General features: G+C 33.6%; 1 protein-coding gene across 4 annotated transcripts in view; it reads left to right on the top strand.

The window, feature by feature from the left end:
- Oatp74D (Organic anion transporting polypeptide 74D) overlaps positions 1 to 17500 on the top strand; it is a 96742-nt gene that overhangs the window by 26166 nt on the left and 53076 nt on the right. Inside the window, exons 1-2 of one of the 4 annotated variants that reach the window (XM_035875965.2) lie at positions 8349 to 8516; positions 8700 to 9186. The exons of 2 other annotated variants lie outside the window; for them this stretch is intronic. The gene's annotated coding sequence lies outside the window, so the exon portion shown is untranslated. Of the gene's footprint in view, positions 1 to 8348; positions 9187 to 17500 lie in introns of those variants that run through there. One more of the 4 variants, XM_085656659.1, reaches the window with a different exon arrangement.

The following is a 17500-nucleotide window of genomic DNA, read 5'->3' as shown; positions in this document are numbered from 1 at the left end:
CTGCGGGATCCACGAAGATCTTATCTCTGAAAGAATGTGGCTTGACGTAAGGGAAGGGCCCCGAGTTTCTGCTGGAAAATAAACATCAAAGAATACGAATAAAATGAGCTCGGATCTCATTCTCGTTAGGTGGACGTAACGTTAATCGTCATGCTGTTATTATAAATAACTTCGAATAACTAAGATCTCTGGAAATTTTGCTTAATGTATATACATATACATACATACATACATACATACATACATACATACATACATACATACATACATACATACATACATACATACATACATACATACATACACATATATATAATTTTATCCTGTTATCGATGAATGGAGTCTTCGATGACGTTATTCTATACGTTGTTTATCTCACTTGAGGTTGGATTTTTGATTTCGAATAAGCGACATACAGAGAAATAAATTATGTATACACTTGTCTGGGTAGTTTAAATTCGTTTCAAATATATCTCTATCTTTCGCGCTCTCTCTCTCTCTCTCTCTCTCTCTTTCTCTCTCTCTCTTTCTCTCTTGAATTTCTTTTAACTCGAGTTAAAGGTACGACGAATTGGGCTTGGTCCAGTATCAGGGGTGAAAATCTTAGGTTGTCGTTATGTCGCGAGAACAAGTAACGAGCCTGTTAAATGCTCCTCTCACGAGCGTGAAAATAAGTAAACGAAGTCCACGGCGATCTTCGCATCTCGAGGTGAGATCTTAAAAAATTCATTCGAAAAGATAAATTCACCCCTTTCGCGCGGCTGAGCTAACTCGTTTATTTTTATCCACCACGTGGATGACTTTCAAACTGAGAATTGATGTTTCCGGTGACGTATCTCTATTTATCTCAATCGTATGACATTTTTAGTTTGCTAAACGACATCTCTCGTATTTTTTTTCCTTTTATATATATATATATATATTATATATATATATATATATAAAACGTTAAAAGTTTATTAATTATTATTAAACCACAGCATTAAAAAAAAGTAAAATAATAATAATAATAATAATAATAATAATAATAAAAGAAATAAAAAAGAAAGAAAAAGAAGAAGATGAAGTTGAAGAAGGGAGAATCTGTTTATAATAAATTATATTGATTTGTTAATTCTCTATAAAGAGAGTTAAGAGAGACTTTGGAATAAAAGAGAAGCAATGTAACGTTATGAGCGATCGCTGATCTATGCGAAGGAGAGCCCTATTGTGCGAATTTAGTTAGATGCATCATGACAGATGCACTCTTTCCTTTTCTTTATCTCTCTCTCTTTCTCTTTCTCTCTCTCTCCCTCTTTCTTTCTCTCTCTCTCTCTTTCTCTCTTCGTATCCAGTCGACAACGCGTCTCGTTTAGACCTACAACATCGTTCTAACAAACGACAAACAAATTAATTGTACGCGAGAAACGATTCGCTTGTCTAATCTAGAATAGACAGCTTCTTTTGTCGATAGATTATCTACATACACGATTTATTCTTATTAAAATTTTTCCTCCTTTTTCATTAATTTTTATTTTATCATTATCATATTACTTTTATTTAGATATATATCGTAATAATAGATAGTCAATTAAATTTGTACGTAATTTTAAACGTCGCGTATAAACGTAACGTGTGTTTGTATGACTTTCTCTTTCTTTGAAAGATTTAATATATATAAAAGAAAAAAAAAGGTAGTAAATTATGAAATAAAAAAAAATTAATTTTAAATAAAAGAGAGAGAGAGAGAGAGAGACAGAGAGAGAAAGAAAGAGAGAAAGATTTCCTCCCACCCGAAAGATATTAAGCTCCTTATTGTTTATCACTATTAAATTACTTTTATAAATATATATATATATATATACACACACACAGATCATTTATATATCATGATAACAAAAAGACAATTAAATTTAAACGTAATTTTGAATCTCGCGTGTATCTGTATGTTTACATTCGAAATATGTGATAAATATAAAGAAAAAAGAATAGAAAAAATAGTAATTTACAAAATGAAGAAAAAAGAAATATAAAAATTAATTTTAGATAAGATTATTAAAAAAGAGAGAGAGAGAGAGAGAGAGAGAGAAAGAGAGAAAGAAAGAGAAGAGAGAGATCCTTCTTTACAAACCCCTCCTCATCCCTCTTTTCGTTCACCCGGGAGATATTAAGCTCCATGTTGTTTCCTTTTGGTAGGGTAAATGGCACTGCTAAAGATAGCAACAACGACGGTGGTAGAATTAGCAGCGGCATCTCTGTATCAATTAGACGCGGTATAATATACCAGGAAACGCCGAACAATTATTGTTGTCTGGCCCACATATTGTACTGAGACATAGCAATGCCTGCTGCAGAACCGCGACGTTCCTCGTGCCATCGTTCATTTGCCTTCATTGCCCTTTGACGAGACAACTTTTCTTTTTCTTATCAGCGTGCATTCGCATTTTTTCCTTTATTTTAATCGTCCAATTAACGATCGCCTTCTGCGTACGAACCTATCACTTATTTATATTTTAAATTTACACTTGCGAACGTCCGAGGAATATATGGTTAGAATTCGTTAAAAAAAAAAAAAAAAAAAAAAAAAAAAAAAAAAAAAAAATTCTTATTAAAATTATTTAAAAATAATTTCAATATTTTTCTATACAAATTTTCCTATTTTTTTACCTATAACGATATATAATATACAATATTTAAAGAATTTCTTTTCATAATTCCTTTAAATTATTATGATATTGATATATGAGACTATAAATGTACATTTTATATATGTATGTTATGATATATATATGATATATATATATATAAATAATTTATAATATTAATAGTATTATTATTAGTAACACTATTTTATATATAGGTATAATGTACTATATACTAGTAATATATACTGTTGTATATGCAGCATAAATTGTTACAAAAATAGCAAATTATAATAGTAATATATAGGTGTGTATTACTATTAAAAAAAAAAAGAATGAAAAACAAAAAAAGCTGGTCCTATATACCTTTTGTACTTTATCTATATATTCCACGTAATATTATAATATTTAAATGATCAAATTTATTGCATGTAAAAATCAAATTTTACATATGCAATTATAATGTACAAAATCAATAGGTTCTTTAAAATATTATTTCAATTTATGACCAAAATTTTTGCGTATTAAAAAATGAAAGTTCTTTCTTTTTTCTTTTCTTTTTTCTTTTTCTTTTGTTTTTGCTTAATTCAGTATAGCGTAAATATGATAGATGATGATTTCATCCCTTTGGATGTTGACAGTATCCCGTGTCCCGTTTCAAAGATTACGAGCTGAGAGAGTTACCGAGAGACACGGATAGACCTCGTTATCCTTTCACTTATGAGAGAACGCGACTATCCTTACCGTCGCTCTATTGATTCCTATGCGGGGTGTCCAAGGTCGGATTGCCCTGCCGAAGGTCAATCTACATTCGCCATAGAACCGAGCACCGAGATCCTTTCATTTATGATAATGTTACGATTCTAACTGCTGGAACAAGTGCTACGTTGCGGTTCATGAAAGAAAAAAGAAAGGAGAATGAAGAAAGAAAAGGAGAGAATAAAAGAAATTAAAGAAAAAAGGAAAACAGATAAAAAGAAAAAAAAAGAAAAGAAAAGATTAAAAAGAAAGAGGAAGAAAAAGAAAAGGAGAAAAAAAAAAAGTTGAAATAGAAATAATAGAACGTCACGGAACACCTTCGCGGATATTGACATCGACTTTGAAACGATTAACTATGTGTGTACAATTAGTATACATATACGATATACGTAAATACGTAGATATATTGTATAGCTCGTAGAGTCATAATGCGATATAAACTGGAATGAGTTCCGTGTATTTTTTTTTTTTACCTTACGTTTAGATATTTAATTATTATATATGGAAAGAAAAATAGAAAAGGAAAGGGCAGAAATTTTGTTTTCTTAAATTTCTCATTTGATCCTTTTATTCTTTTAATAATTATGAAAGATTCTTCATTTTATTGTTCACGATCTTTACGAGTTATTGACTTTATAAAATATACGGATAGAAATTGGGGGGATGAGGAGGTGAGGGAAGGGGGTGGGGAAAGGGAGGGGGAAAAAAGAGAAATGTCGGTATAATCGTATCGACGGAATAAGGAAGAGGGAAAATGTTTTACGATATTATCGATTCATCGATTTCGCCAGACACGAAACAGTATTTAACTTACTACGCGTACAACGTTATACGTGATCTCATACGATGCCAAAACGTGAAACTATTTCGTATCTCGAAAGCCTCGCCTTTCATCGATTGATCCTATGACTTCCGTATAGATAAATCAATTTTACTACTCGTCTATAATCTGTTTCGACTTCTTTTTTTTCCCCCATCTCATCTCCATTTATTTATTTATTTTTTTTTTCTTTTTCTTTTTTTTTTCACGAATTCTAACTAGTTTTATGGTCTATCTCGATGACAATGAATTCTGGAATAGTAGTAAGGAAAATAATTGAAATATTCCAAGTACTAGGAATGTAATCGAACTCGTTAGAAAATTGTTACAATTTTGTGTAAAATTTTTATGCAAAACACGAACTGATTATTCTGATTATTCGATTTTTATCCCATCAATGGAATTTAAAAATGGTCGAATTTTTTTATTAAATAGAATGTTGAGGAAAATCTTTTTAAAAAAATTTTTCGTTCATGATCTTTGTATATAAAAAATATGATTTCATTTTTACACTCACCGTGTTACATTCGTAATAATCAATAGATGGATCGTTATTCTATGTGCAAAAAGAAAAAAAAAAAGAAAAAGAAATGAATTAAGTTCGTTAGAAAATCGTTAGAAATTATATTTAAAACATTTTTCTGTATAAAAAGTATTAATTATTTCTCTCTCTCTCTCTTTCTCTCTCTCTTCTTTTTTTTCTCTAATCCGCCGATTAGAATCATTAAAGTATGGATTTTAATTCATGGGGTTCCGTTCGTCGGCCAATAGAAGATTCTGACGACGGTGTTCGTCTAACGGTACCTTTGACTCCTCGATCGTCTTCGTCTTCGAGTCTGCTTGCTCTTCGTTGGCGAGACCAACCGCGTAGTATACGTCCTATTACGTCCTCTCTTCTTCCTCTTCCTCCTCCACCTCCACCTTCTCCACCTCCTCCTCTCTCTCTCTCTCTCTCTCTCTCTCTCTCTCTCTCTTTTTCTATTTCTCTCTCTCTACTCCTTCCTTCTCTTTTCTCCTCTACCTCTCACTCTCCCTCTTCCAGTCCCTCTCCTCAATCTTCTCCTACTCTTCTTCATCCCTCGCTTCCCGTAACGCAAGCACGTCGTCGGTGATACGCGTTTCAGGATGTACCTACCTGTGTATATGTATGCGTAGATGTCGTACATATGTACGTACATATACCTATGTATCGCGACGACACGACGAGAAACGAATAATAATAGAATCGCGAAAACGTTTACGCGAAACACTTTCCGTTCGGTCTTTCTTTATTACCTCCTTTTTATTTCTTCTTTTTTTTTTTCCTTTTTTTTTCCTTTTTTTTTTTCCTTATTTTTTTCTTCTTCTTCTTCTTTATTTTCACCGTGTGTCGTCCGTGTCCGCTTGATCGCAACTTTCGCGAAATTTTTATCAATGAGCTAATTCCTTTTCTAATTTTTTCTTTTATATATATATTTCTTTTTTCACCCTTCAAATAATACAATACCTTGGAGCAATGTAGATCACGTATCGGATATTATTCAATCCGAACGAAATTTATTTCCATTCATTTATTTATTTATTTTTGTTTATAGATTTTATCGAACCATTCATGAAATTCGTATCAATGAGTTAATTGCATTTTATTTTATTTTGCTTTTTTAACAGAGAGGGAAAAATTAAAACGTTAGTATATACATAACAAATATTATTATATATCAATACGTTGTATATATGTGTGTGTGTATGTATATATATATATGTATTATATACGCGTGCGACATTGTGATACATTCATAAATCATGACAGTCAATTCTGACGAAATTGATTTTACTTCTTTTTTTTTTTTTTTTTTTTCTGGGAGCTGTCCTTTCACTTGAACGAAACATTCGTGAAATTTTAATCAATGAGTAAAATTCTCAATGAGAGATTTTTTTTTTTATATATAGCAATACATTAGTATAGATTACTAATATTATTATACATACATACATATATATATATATATATATATATATATATATATATATATACATGAATAAATGTATATTTATGATACATGACATTGATGCATCAATAAATTCTGAAAATGATCAAATAAATGTCCAAGTTTTGATCCATCATATAAGATCAATACTATATCGTAGGAGATCGAATCGGGTTTTAATAAGATTTCTATTCGTGGCAACGTTCTTAAGTGGGTACACGACGGAACGCACGGAGTCTGAAGTAATCGTGAAAGTTGTAGTTCCGTCGACATCGATGAAAGTACAAGCATGACGGGATTACGGTTAGTATACGATCTCTACGGCACTTATCGATCACCTAGAGAGACGTAATCGATCGAGTATCTCTCTCGTCACAGCGTCAACCTTCTAAAATATGTATACATATGTATGTATACGTGTACATAGATCGTGATACGTGAGACTCTCTTTATCGTATGTCAAACTCGGTATAATTGTTAAATGTTCACAGCTTGTTAACTGCCTGTACACACGCATGGGAACTCGTGTATTTATTATTTTTTTTTTCCTTTTTCTTTTTTGTCTAGATCGAGATATCCGATTTTTACGAATACCTATGTACTGCTTTCCTACTTTTATTTTTCGACGTTAAAACGACAAACGGCATGGATCGTATAGATTTTCAAGGATTTTTTTTTACTACATCATTAATTACTCGTACATATATTTTTTTTTTGGCCTGTACTTTTTATTTATTTATTATTTTCTTTCTTTTTCTTTCTTTCTTTTTTTTTTTTTTTTTTTTTTTTTTTTAAGCACTATTTCGAGAAAACCGCGAGAAATTAATTGGCATGTTTCGTCTTCCAAAGCGGAAATCTCGACAACGAAGACAACGACGACAATGACGACGACATTGACGACGACGACGACGACGACGACGACGACGACAACGAAGTAACGTCGAGTTTTCGAGAAGAAAGATGTTTCCTGCGGTTGAAGAGAGACAGACATAGAGACGTTTTACACCGCAAAGGACAATATTGACGATTACGAAAATTGAATTCTCGCGGCATTCGAGAGATCGAGCGCGACCTCTTGATTCGAGCGCGGGAAGATACTTTCGATTTCGAATATTTTACATCGAAGGTATTTGTCCATTCGTTTTTCTAACAATTTTCTCTCATAATATAAATTACATATACTTTTAACCTTTAAATACATGTATACGTATGCGTATATTTATTTAAAAGCATGCATTCAACGGACAAACACATTTTCATATATCTCAACGTAATTTTTTCAAGAAGATGATTATAATCTAATATATCGCGTGATTATCATCGATTAATACCGATCTTAACCGATCTTAACCGATCGAATTATTATCATCATAAAGAAATACATGTAAAATTCCCTTGAGATCAAACGCGTTTGATCGTGGAAAAACGAAGACATAAAGAGAGAAAAGAAAGAAGAAGAAGAAGAAGAAGGAGAAGAAGAAGAGGAAGAAAAAACGAAGAAAAGTAAAAAAGAAAAAAACGAAGAAAAAAAAAATATAGAACAAAAGTGAGTATTAGAGAATACTAGTGGAGAAAATCGGTCGGTTAGAAGGACGAGGCTCTTAGAGATGGCCCTTTTGTGTCGCGTGGAAGGGTAAACCAGGGAAGAAAGAAAGGGAAAAAAGAAGGAAAGAGGAAAGAGAAAGAAAGAAAGAAAGAAAGAGAAATAAAGAAAGAAGGAAAGAAAGAAAGAAAGAAAGAAAGAGGGTGAGAAGGAGTACGGGCAGTCGATTACAGTGCCGAAACGAGTGAGAGCAGAGTGGAGCATCTCCGACCAGTTTCGGAGGAGGTTGAAGGGGAGAGGGCCTTCGAGAACGTGAGCGCGCGCGCGCGCGCGACGTTCTCCCTACGAAAGAGAAAGAGAAAGAGAGAAAGAGAAAAGCGAAGACGGAGGAGGCGAAAGCCGAGTTTGAGTTTCGGTTTCGTTCGTTTCGCGCCTGCTCCGCCGAGCGGTCGGCGGCGGGAGTCGAGAGTGAGTGTGTATGAGAGTGACAGAGTGAGTGAGTGAGAGAGAGTGAGAGAGAGAGAGAGAGAGAGAGAGAGAGTCGAGTAATGGAGAAGGAGTGAGCGAGTGAGCGAGAGAGAGAAAGAGAGAGAGAGAGAGGGCGAACGCGCTCTGCTCCCAATAACGACTCTCGCCCTCGGTCAGTCGCGCGCGAACCGCGGAGCCGCGAGCATCTCCTCGTCTCTCTCGCTCCGCAGGCGGAGAGATTCCGGCGTTTCTCTCTCTTAAGAGAGAGAGAGAGAGAGAGAGAGAGAGAGAGTGAGAGAGAGAGAGAGAGAGAGGGAACGGGAACACACGTGTGCATGGTAAAGCGCATTCGTTAATAGCTGTCCTCTCGTTTTTTTTTCTCTTAAAAAGTCTATTTACGATATATATACATATATATGTATCATACATACATACATACATACATACACACAAATATATATATATATATATATATATCAGAAATTGAGAGGAAAATTATCTTTGATTAATACGCGTCATAGTAATCGAGTTCGAGGGTACGAGTGTATACGGGTTTTCTGAAGAGGATGAGAAGAGAGAGACAGAGGGAGGACGTACAAGAAGAAGAAGAAGAAGAAGAGGAGGAGGAGGAAGAGAGAGGTAAAAAAAAATAGATCGATGAGATAGATCGATCGTTATGTTAGTTACGTGGAAAAGGAAAAAAAAGTGCTACACGTGAATTTGAAAAGAAACGAACCAGTTGAAATTGAGAGGGAAGAAGAAGAAGTAAAAGAAGAAGAAGAAAAAAAAGAAGTAAAAGAAGAAGAAGAAAAAAAAGAAGTAAAAGAAGAAGAAGAAGAAGAAGAAGAAGAAGAAGAAGAAAAAGAAGTACAAGAAAAAGAAGTAAAAGAAGAAGTAGAAGAGGAAGAAGAGAAAGGAGGAAGAAAGTAGTGTGGCGTCTTTTTTCTTCGACACGACAAACAACAGGGAGAAAAAGAGAGAGAGAGAGAAAGAGAAAATATATTAGAGGTATGATATGAAAAGATCACGAAATATAACTAGCTCGTAAATTGTTTATTCCTTTTCTTTTTTTTTTCTTTCTTTTCTTTTATTTTTCTCTCCTTTTATATTCTTTTTCTTCTTCTTCTTCTTCTTCTTCTTTATATCTCTTTGCACGAGATCACTGCTGGTTAGATTCTTTTAAGCTATATACATATAGTGACCGAGCCAAAAGAAATAGGAGAGAGAAATATAGAATCAACGACGCGACTAGGAACGTGCGTACGCGCGCACACACCCGGTAGAACAAGAAAGAGAGAGACGGAAAGAGAGAGAGAGAGAGAGAGGAGAGAGACAGATAGACAGACAGGCAGTCAGACAGACAGATAGATAGAGGAAAAGAGAAAGAGAGACAGATAGAGAAAGATAGAGAAAAAGAGAGAGAGAGAGAGAGAGAGAGAGAGAGAGAGAGAATGAGAGAGACCAAAGCGAGTAGATCGCTACTGGACGGAAAGGCTGCATGCGTGCGTGCGTGCGTGCGTGCGGAGAAGCGCGCGAGAAATAGCGGCCGACTCTCTTGCTATTTTCGAGCCCGCCAAATATCTCTCTCTCTCTCTCTCTCTCTCCCCCTCTCTTTCTTTCCCTCTTCTCTATTTGTGTGTGTGCGCGCGCGCGGTCGAGCTCGACCGCGAGAGTGCATCCACTCCTCCGCTCGCTCCATATGACAGGTAAGAGTCAACTCCACCTACGTTCTTCTTCTACACGTATTATATCCTCGTCGTCCTCGTCGTCATTATTATCCTTTTGATGTCGTAACCATCACTATCTATGACTATTTAACATTGATTACGTCCTACACACCTGCGCGCGCGCGCGCGTGCGCGCATGCATGCATGCATGCATGCATGCATAGATACGTGCCTACGTACTTGCGTTTATATCTACGTATTTTTTACATTTTTACCACAAATTTGTATCTCTATTTTTGTTTCCGTTCCATCTTTCTCTCTGTCTATCCATCTGTTTGTTTCTATCTCTCTCTCTCTCTCTCTCTCTCTCTCTCTCTCTCTCACTCTTTCTCTCTCTCTCTCTTTCTATCTCTGTCTCTCTCTCTATCGTCATTCCGTGCGTCCATCTGTCCGTTCGTCCGGATGTGTGTGTTGTGTGTGTGTATTTATTTCCAAAAGTACATAACACGTATTCGTAGTGTGTGCTGTTTGATCTATCGGAACTCGAATCGTGCGGCCTAAAGCCGCTTATCGACCTCCATCTCCCTATCTTTCCTCCCACTTCGATCTGTGTCACGTTCAAGGTCCCGAGCCCGTATCAGGTTTTCTCGACTTTCTCCGCTACGTAGAGCCGAGCGCGACCGAGCGAACATCGCCGAGGCGCTTTATTGATCGAGCTCTCTGTCCTTTCGGTTTTTACCAACCTATTTCCTTCCACGGCTCGTTCCTTTCTTTTCGTTCCGACGACTAGGAGGACAGACGTCTGTGTGCCGTCTTATTTATTCTTCTCTCTATGTCTTTTACTGTGATAATCGACTTAGAAACTTTGTCGTTACCTTACCGAACCGTACCTTTACGATCGGCCATTCCGTTCGACGTTTTTCTTCGACGTTTATCAGTTAAGGGAATAGATATTATAGTTTTTCGTATTATCATTTTTATTTTATCAAATATATATACAAGAAATATGCTTAAGATATATACGTATATATGTATATATATATATTGTCATATATATATATATATATATATATATATATATATATATATGTTTTTTTTTCTTTATATAGGAAGCTTAATAATCGAATAAACTTATATATATTTCTTTTCATCAGTTAAGAGATAATCGTATAGATTTTATATAAATAGTTTATTTTTATTAAATAAAGTATATATATATATATATATATATATATATATACTTTATATGAGGAAATATGCATACTTAGATAGTTTATCTATATAAAATTAATATTTGAGCAGAAATCTGTTTGTGATTTAAAAAAACATATATATATATATATATATATATATATATATATATATAGTACATAATCTTTAGTTTATATAATGTATCCGAGTTTCTCATTAATGTAGAAATTTTTCAGAAGTGAAAACATGTTTTTCTTTTCCTTCTTTCTCTCTCTCTCTCTCTCTCTCTCTCTCTCTCTCTCTCTCTCTCTCTCTCTCTCTCTCTTAACAGCGTGCATCACGGAATTTCGTTGAACGATAAAACGTCATTAAGATAAAAAATAAAAAAAAAGAAAAGAAAAAAAAACAGTCGCTTTCGATAAGGTACATATACTTAACGCGTACTTAAAATTCGGCGAGAAAGAGAAGAATTTTTGAAGGTCCATCGTGTGGACGGCGCCGTGATTCGCCTTATCCTTCGCTTTCGCGTATAATTCGGTGCTTAAAAAGAACGTGATCGGCAAGTCGGAGCCGGTCCATGCGTCATCGACGCATGCCGTGGAAAAAGAGGAAGAAAAAGGAGGAAGAAAATACGAGTTTCGTGTACCTGCCACTCCGTTCCCTTCCTCTCCTCTACTTCTTCCCCCACCAACTTTATCTTCTTCTTCGTCTTCCTCTTCGTCTTCTTCTTCGTCTTCCTCTTCTTCTTCTTCTTCGTCTTCGTCTTCCTTTTCTTCTTCTTCTTCTTCTTCTTCTTCTTTTACCTCCATCTTAACCGTGTGCCAGCCAAAATTCTCTTTAGACTAAACTAAAATGTTCCACCATTTTTGCAAGGCATTTGAAAAGTTTATAAGAGAGAAAAAGATTTTATCAAAAAATATTTATAACATACATATATATATATATATATATATATATATTTTTTTTTTAGAACGAGAAGTTATTACTTTTTGTCCTTTTTTCTTTTTTCTTTTCGTTTTTTTTCTTTTTCTTTTTTTTCATTTTCTTTTTCATTTTTGTTTTATGCAAAATACGTATATAATATATTTTATATGAATGGAGTTATCATTTTGAATATCAGTAGATTTTATTTAAAATATAATTTGTAATATGTTTTTATACGAAAAAAAAAAAAAAATAGTTTAGTTCACCTTTAATATATGTACATTTTAATCCAAAATACGTATAATATATTTCATACGAAAAATGTTACCAGTTTTATTATATATTTTAATGCAAAATATTTATTATATGTTTTATACGAAAAAAAGTTATCATTTTTAATATATGCATATTATATACAAAATATGTAATACATATTATATACAATAAAGTTGTCATTTTTAATATTCATTTCATATAAGATATTTATATTTCATTATTTTTTTTTTCTTTTTATTTATTTATTTTTTTTTCTATTTTCCTTTTATTTTTATATAAAAATTTAGACAAATTTAGATAATCATTTATTTTCTTTCAGATCGTTCCAATAACAACTTTTTGTACATAACACTAACTTATTTTTCTAACATCAATTTAAAAATTCAAAAATAGAATATTATTCATACGTTGTTTCTTCAACGTGTTAATAACAGAATAGTATTTGGGTGGGTATGAAGAGGGGATAGAGGAGAGGAGAGGAGAAATAGAAATAGAAAGAAAGAAAGAAAGAAAGAAAAAAGAATAGTAATAAAATAGGTATAAATATTGTCATTGTATATTATATCTCGTTTCATTGTTGGCCACTTAAACTCCGTTACTGTAGTTAGAAGCTCGCCATGTTAATAATCCGTTAGAGATTTAGGCATTTTTAGGAAAATTCTAAACTACTGTAAACAAGTACATGGTACCGTTGACATTTGCAGAACTATCCAGAAAAAAATAGAGAACAGTCCGGTTCTCTTTCTCTCTCTCTCTCCCTCTCAGTAGATTCCTTATTTGAATTACATTGAATTTGCACGTGTGATAAAACGTATAGATATGAATTTTAGATATGTACATACATATATACATACATACATACATACATACATACATACATACATACATACATACATACATACATACATACATACATACATACATACATACATACATACATACATACGTACATACGTACATACATACATGCGTACATATATACGTACATACATAAATCTAAATTTACCTTTATGTATGCACGATGTGTTGAAAATAATATAATTATATGTAAATAAAAATCGAACGATGGATAAGCAAGAAAATGTTTATCTTTTTCAATGACGAACGATTTCTCTTTCAAAACGTTCCTCTTTCGACGTTCGTCTCTTCGTTTTCGCAGTTTACTTGCTTATGCTGCTAGACAGAACGAAAGCTGTCTAAGATCGTTCTGAACTTACATATATGTCTTTATATATATATATATATATATATATATATATATATATATATATATATATGTATGTATGTATGTATGTATGTATGTATGTATGTATGTATGTATGTATGTATGTATGTATGTATGTATGTATGTATGTATGTATATATGTATGTATGTATGTATGTATGTATGTATGTATGTATGTATATAGAGATACTATGTTCAACGTGCCGCAGATACTAAAGCTACCGGCAGATACCGTTAACACTCTCAGTGTAGATTCTTCGTGTTAACTTAAAACCGAAATAACTCGATGAATATTCATTTTGGAAGTGGCCACATTGTAAATAAAACGTCATGAGAATAAACTGACAGAAACCGTAACGAGTTAGAATGAACGAGAAGAACATTTGTGGAAGGTATTAATCTCGGTCATTTTGCAAAAGAAAAAAAAAAAACGAAAGAAAGAAAGAAAGAAATAAAGAAAGAGAGAAAGAAAGAAAGAAAGAAAGAAAGAAAGAAAGAAATATCAAGGAAATGATACAAGTAGATAGGTACAATACTTAGTCTTAAATTTAAAAGTTTAAGAATCAAAGGTTTGACTTAACATAAGAGTCAAAGATAATTTTCATAATTAATTACTATTACTACTGGAGAATTTTTCTTTAGCCATGTCTTTCTGGATTTCTAATATCACGAGTAAGGCTTAGTTGTTTCTCTTCTCAAAGATCTGCAAGAATGATTAGCCTTAAAATGAATTAGTTCGATAATAAGAATAAGTCAATCGTTTTGATTTTCATTCGGACTTTATCACTAGGGACACTTTTAATCGATTTAGGAAACTTTGGCCCAAACCATAGACTATTAAGAGATCAGAATTAATTTTTAAACAATAGCAATGGCTACGGAAGGAAGTCAGCTTTTTTAATTTCCTTATTTTTTTTTTTTCTTTTTTTCTGTTTTTCTTTTTTTCTATTGATCAGCTCGCGAATAAAAAGAGAAAGATGTATGGGATATCGAAAGTGCATCGATGTATCTTGTATTCCGTTGGAGAATCCCGTATGACCGACGGTTACATATGTAGGCACATGCCAAGAATATAATCATTATCGTTCGGTAAGTGGTAACTTTGAGTTATTACATTGTCGCTTACGATTGGCGGGCACGTGATTTACGTGGTCACGCGACTCGAAGCGTTGGAATTTCAATGATTGTTCGGACTTACTATTTCCCTCTGGTTTTGTCCTTTTCCTCTCTCTCTCCCTCCCCCTACACTACCCTTTTTCTCTCTTTCTCTCTCTTTCTCTTACTCACACATAGACACATACACACATACACGCGCACGCACACGCACACATTTATCTTTTTATCTTCGTTAAAAAGTCATTATTAACATTTGCCTGTCGTCGGTATTACGTGACATCGTGTAATTACATAAAAGTTATTAAAAAGTCATAAAGAACTACGAGTTAATAAAATTTAATCAAATAATTGACTTTTTCTTTTTCTTTTTTTCTTTTTTTTCTTTCTTTTTTCTCTCTCTTTTTTTTTCTTCTTCTTCTTCTTCTTCTTCTTCTTTTCCTATCGATTCGAATTTCTTCCGATTATGGCTGAAGTATATTCGTCCTCGCTTGGTATTTACTACTATATCGTTGTAATTCTAATGCGCGGTTAGAGAAGGTCGAAGATCAATTAAGCTGGCTTAGAATCGAAGATAAATGATGACCAGCTAGCGAGAAGTTTGACCTTGGTCCTCTTCGCTCGTTCGTCGTAATCGTAATCGTAATCGTAATCGTAGTCGTAGTCCTAGTCGTAGTCCTAGTCGTAGTCGTAGTCGTAGTCATAGTCGTCCGCACCTTGAGAAACGTTCGTTTCCATTATGGGTTTTCTCGTTTACTTAACGCGTAATACGCCGCGTGTCGCTCGAACACGTTTTCTTTCTCCAACATATGTATATATGTATGTATGTATGTATGTATGTATGTATGACGTTAGATAGATATTTATTTGCCTTGACTTACGTTAAACATTGAATTCGTTGAACACGAAAAATTCATTGATTCTCGCGTTAAAACAAATATTTGACTTTTAGGTCTGTCGTTTAATAGTTAGAAGGATATATTAGTGTCGTGTAATAACGACGTTTCGATTTTTTAATTTATTTATTAGGAGTCACGTAAAAAAAAAAATTTCCATCGATCAAAGAAATAATCTAAAATAAATCGATATATATATATATATATATATATATATATATATGTATGTATGTATGTATGTATGTTATAAATGTTATTAGAAAAGGTGTCATTTGGTTCATACTTTCGCTCTCATTAACGCATTATAATTTTCTAAATTCTCTTTCACTAAACCGGTTATATTCGTATCGATCGGTGCGCATAACGCTCGCTCGTTCTTTATTATCATTCGCGTGCCGGTCAGCCTTTAAATAACTGAAATTCCCTCCCGCGAGAGAAGTTAGTCTCTCGCTTATCTCAACGCGCCACCACGCTAACCCTAATCATACCATCTATGATTATACTCTACTCTGTAATATGGTATTACGTATGATCGGCTTACGTGTGACACGTTGAAAAATAGAGAAAACACTTTCTTCCGTTCTACTTACATTCTTTTCTTTTATTTCTTCCTCTTGCTCGTTATATATCCTTCGTCATATTATATTATTTATTTATTATACTTCATTGTAATAGATTACAACCGTAAAGTATTATTACTATTTACTACTACTGTTACTATTACTAGTACTAGTAGTTCGACCAAACCACATTCTTATTCGCGACATAATCATTTTCTATTTTATCATTTTTTTATCATTCGATCTATTCTCTTTTTCTATTAAGAAGTGATAAAAAAAAAAAAAGAAAAAAGAAAAAGTTGCACTTTTCTCTAAAATTTTTGTATCGTATAAAAAAAAAAAAAAAGGACACACGTATACAAGAGCAGGATTGTTGTTGGTGATTGAATTTCTTTTTTCTTCTTTTTATTCATTTCTTTTATTTCTTTCCTTTTTGTTTTTTTTTCTTCTGTTTTTTTTTCTCTTTTTTAATTTTTTTTAATGAGAAATAATAATGTTTCGTAGGGAGTGTAATATAGCTTGGGTGGTCTTGGAAAGCATTAACCGGTCGCATGGTGTAAGAGTACGTACATACGTACGGGTGCGTTGCCGATCTGAAGCGTGCTTTAAAAGCTCCGCACACCGGCCGCAGGCGTCATTAGCCAAATAACTGCGGCGGTCCGCGTACGTTATTCCCTTTTCTTCTTATTACCAACAAGAGGATTCGTACGCGTTCATGAGATCGCACCGTTGCCAGTGACTTTTCGAAGTTAAAAGAAAGAGAAGAAAATAATACCTAAAAAAAACAAAAAAAAAAAAAAAAAGAAAAAAGAAAAGAAAAAGATAAAAGAAAAAAAAAAGAAAATAAAGTGAAATAAAATGAAATAAAAGGGGAAGGAAAGGAAAGGAAAGGAAAGGAAAGGAAAGAAGAAGAAGCGGAGCCGCAAAGCCAAGACTTTTTTTTCTTTTCCTTCTTCTTCTTTTTTTTTTCTTTCTTTCTTTCTTTTCTTTTTTTCTTTTTCTTTTTCTTGTTGTTTTTTCTTTTTGTTTTTTTCTTTTCCTTCTTTTTTTCGAGAAAAAGATTGCATCGTCCGTTGCTCCTTCTCGGTCCCTTCTCTGCGGTTGCGGCATGCCATGTAATTTCGATGCTCGCGTATAAAGAATATGTTAACGCTAAATTGTTCTGCCATTCTGTGTTCCCTTCTGTACCTGTCTTTATTTAGGTCCTCCTGTGCTGCGTATTCGTTTGGTCTCTGTTCAGTATCAGTTTCGCATCCTGCCACACCCCTTCCCCGACCCCCCTTTGCCTTTCCTCTCCCGATCCCCCTCCCCTTCTCCCCCCTATATCGGACCTGTTTTAGTCCAGATGCTGTGTCCTCATCTTTGTCTTTGTATCTCTATCTGTGTACGTGTCTTATGTCCCCATGTCCCTCTCATCAGATTCTGTTTCTCTCTTGATTTTAATGCGTTCCCATTTTGAACCTAATCCAA

The sequence above is a fragment of the Vespa mandarinia genome, chromosome 4, assembly GCF_050613455.1.
Source record: "Vespa mandarinia isolate Hongniang chromosome 4, ASM5061345v1, whole genome shotgun sequence".
In the NCBI taxonomy this organism is placed as follows: domain Eukaryota; kingdom Metazoa; phylum Arthropoda; class Insecta; order Hymenoptera; family Vespidae; genus Vespa; species Vespa mandarinia.
The sequence above is the reverse complement of the archived record's forward strand: the minus strand, read 5'-3'. Positions and strand labels throughout refer to the sequence as shown.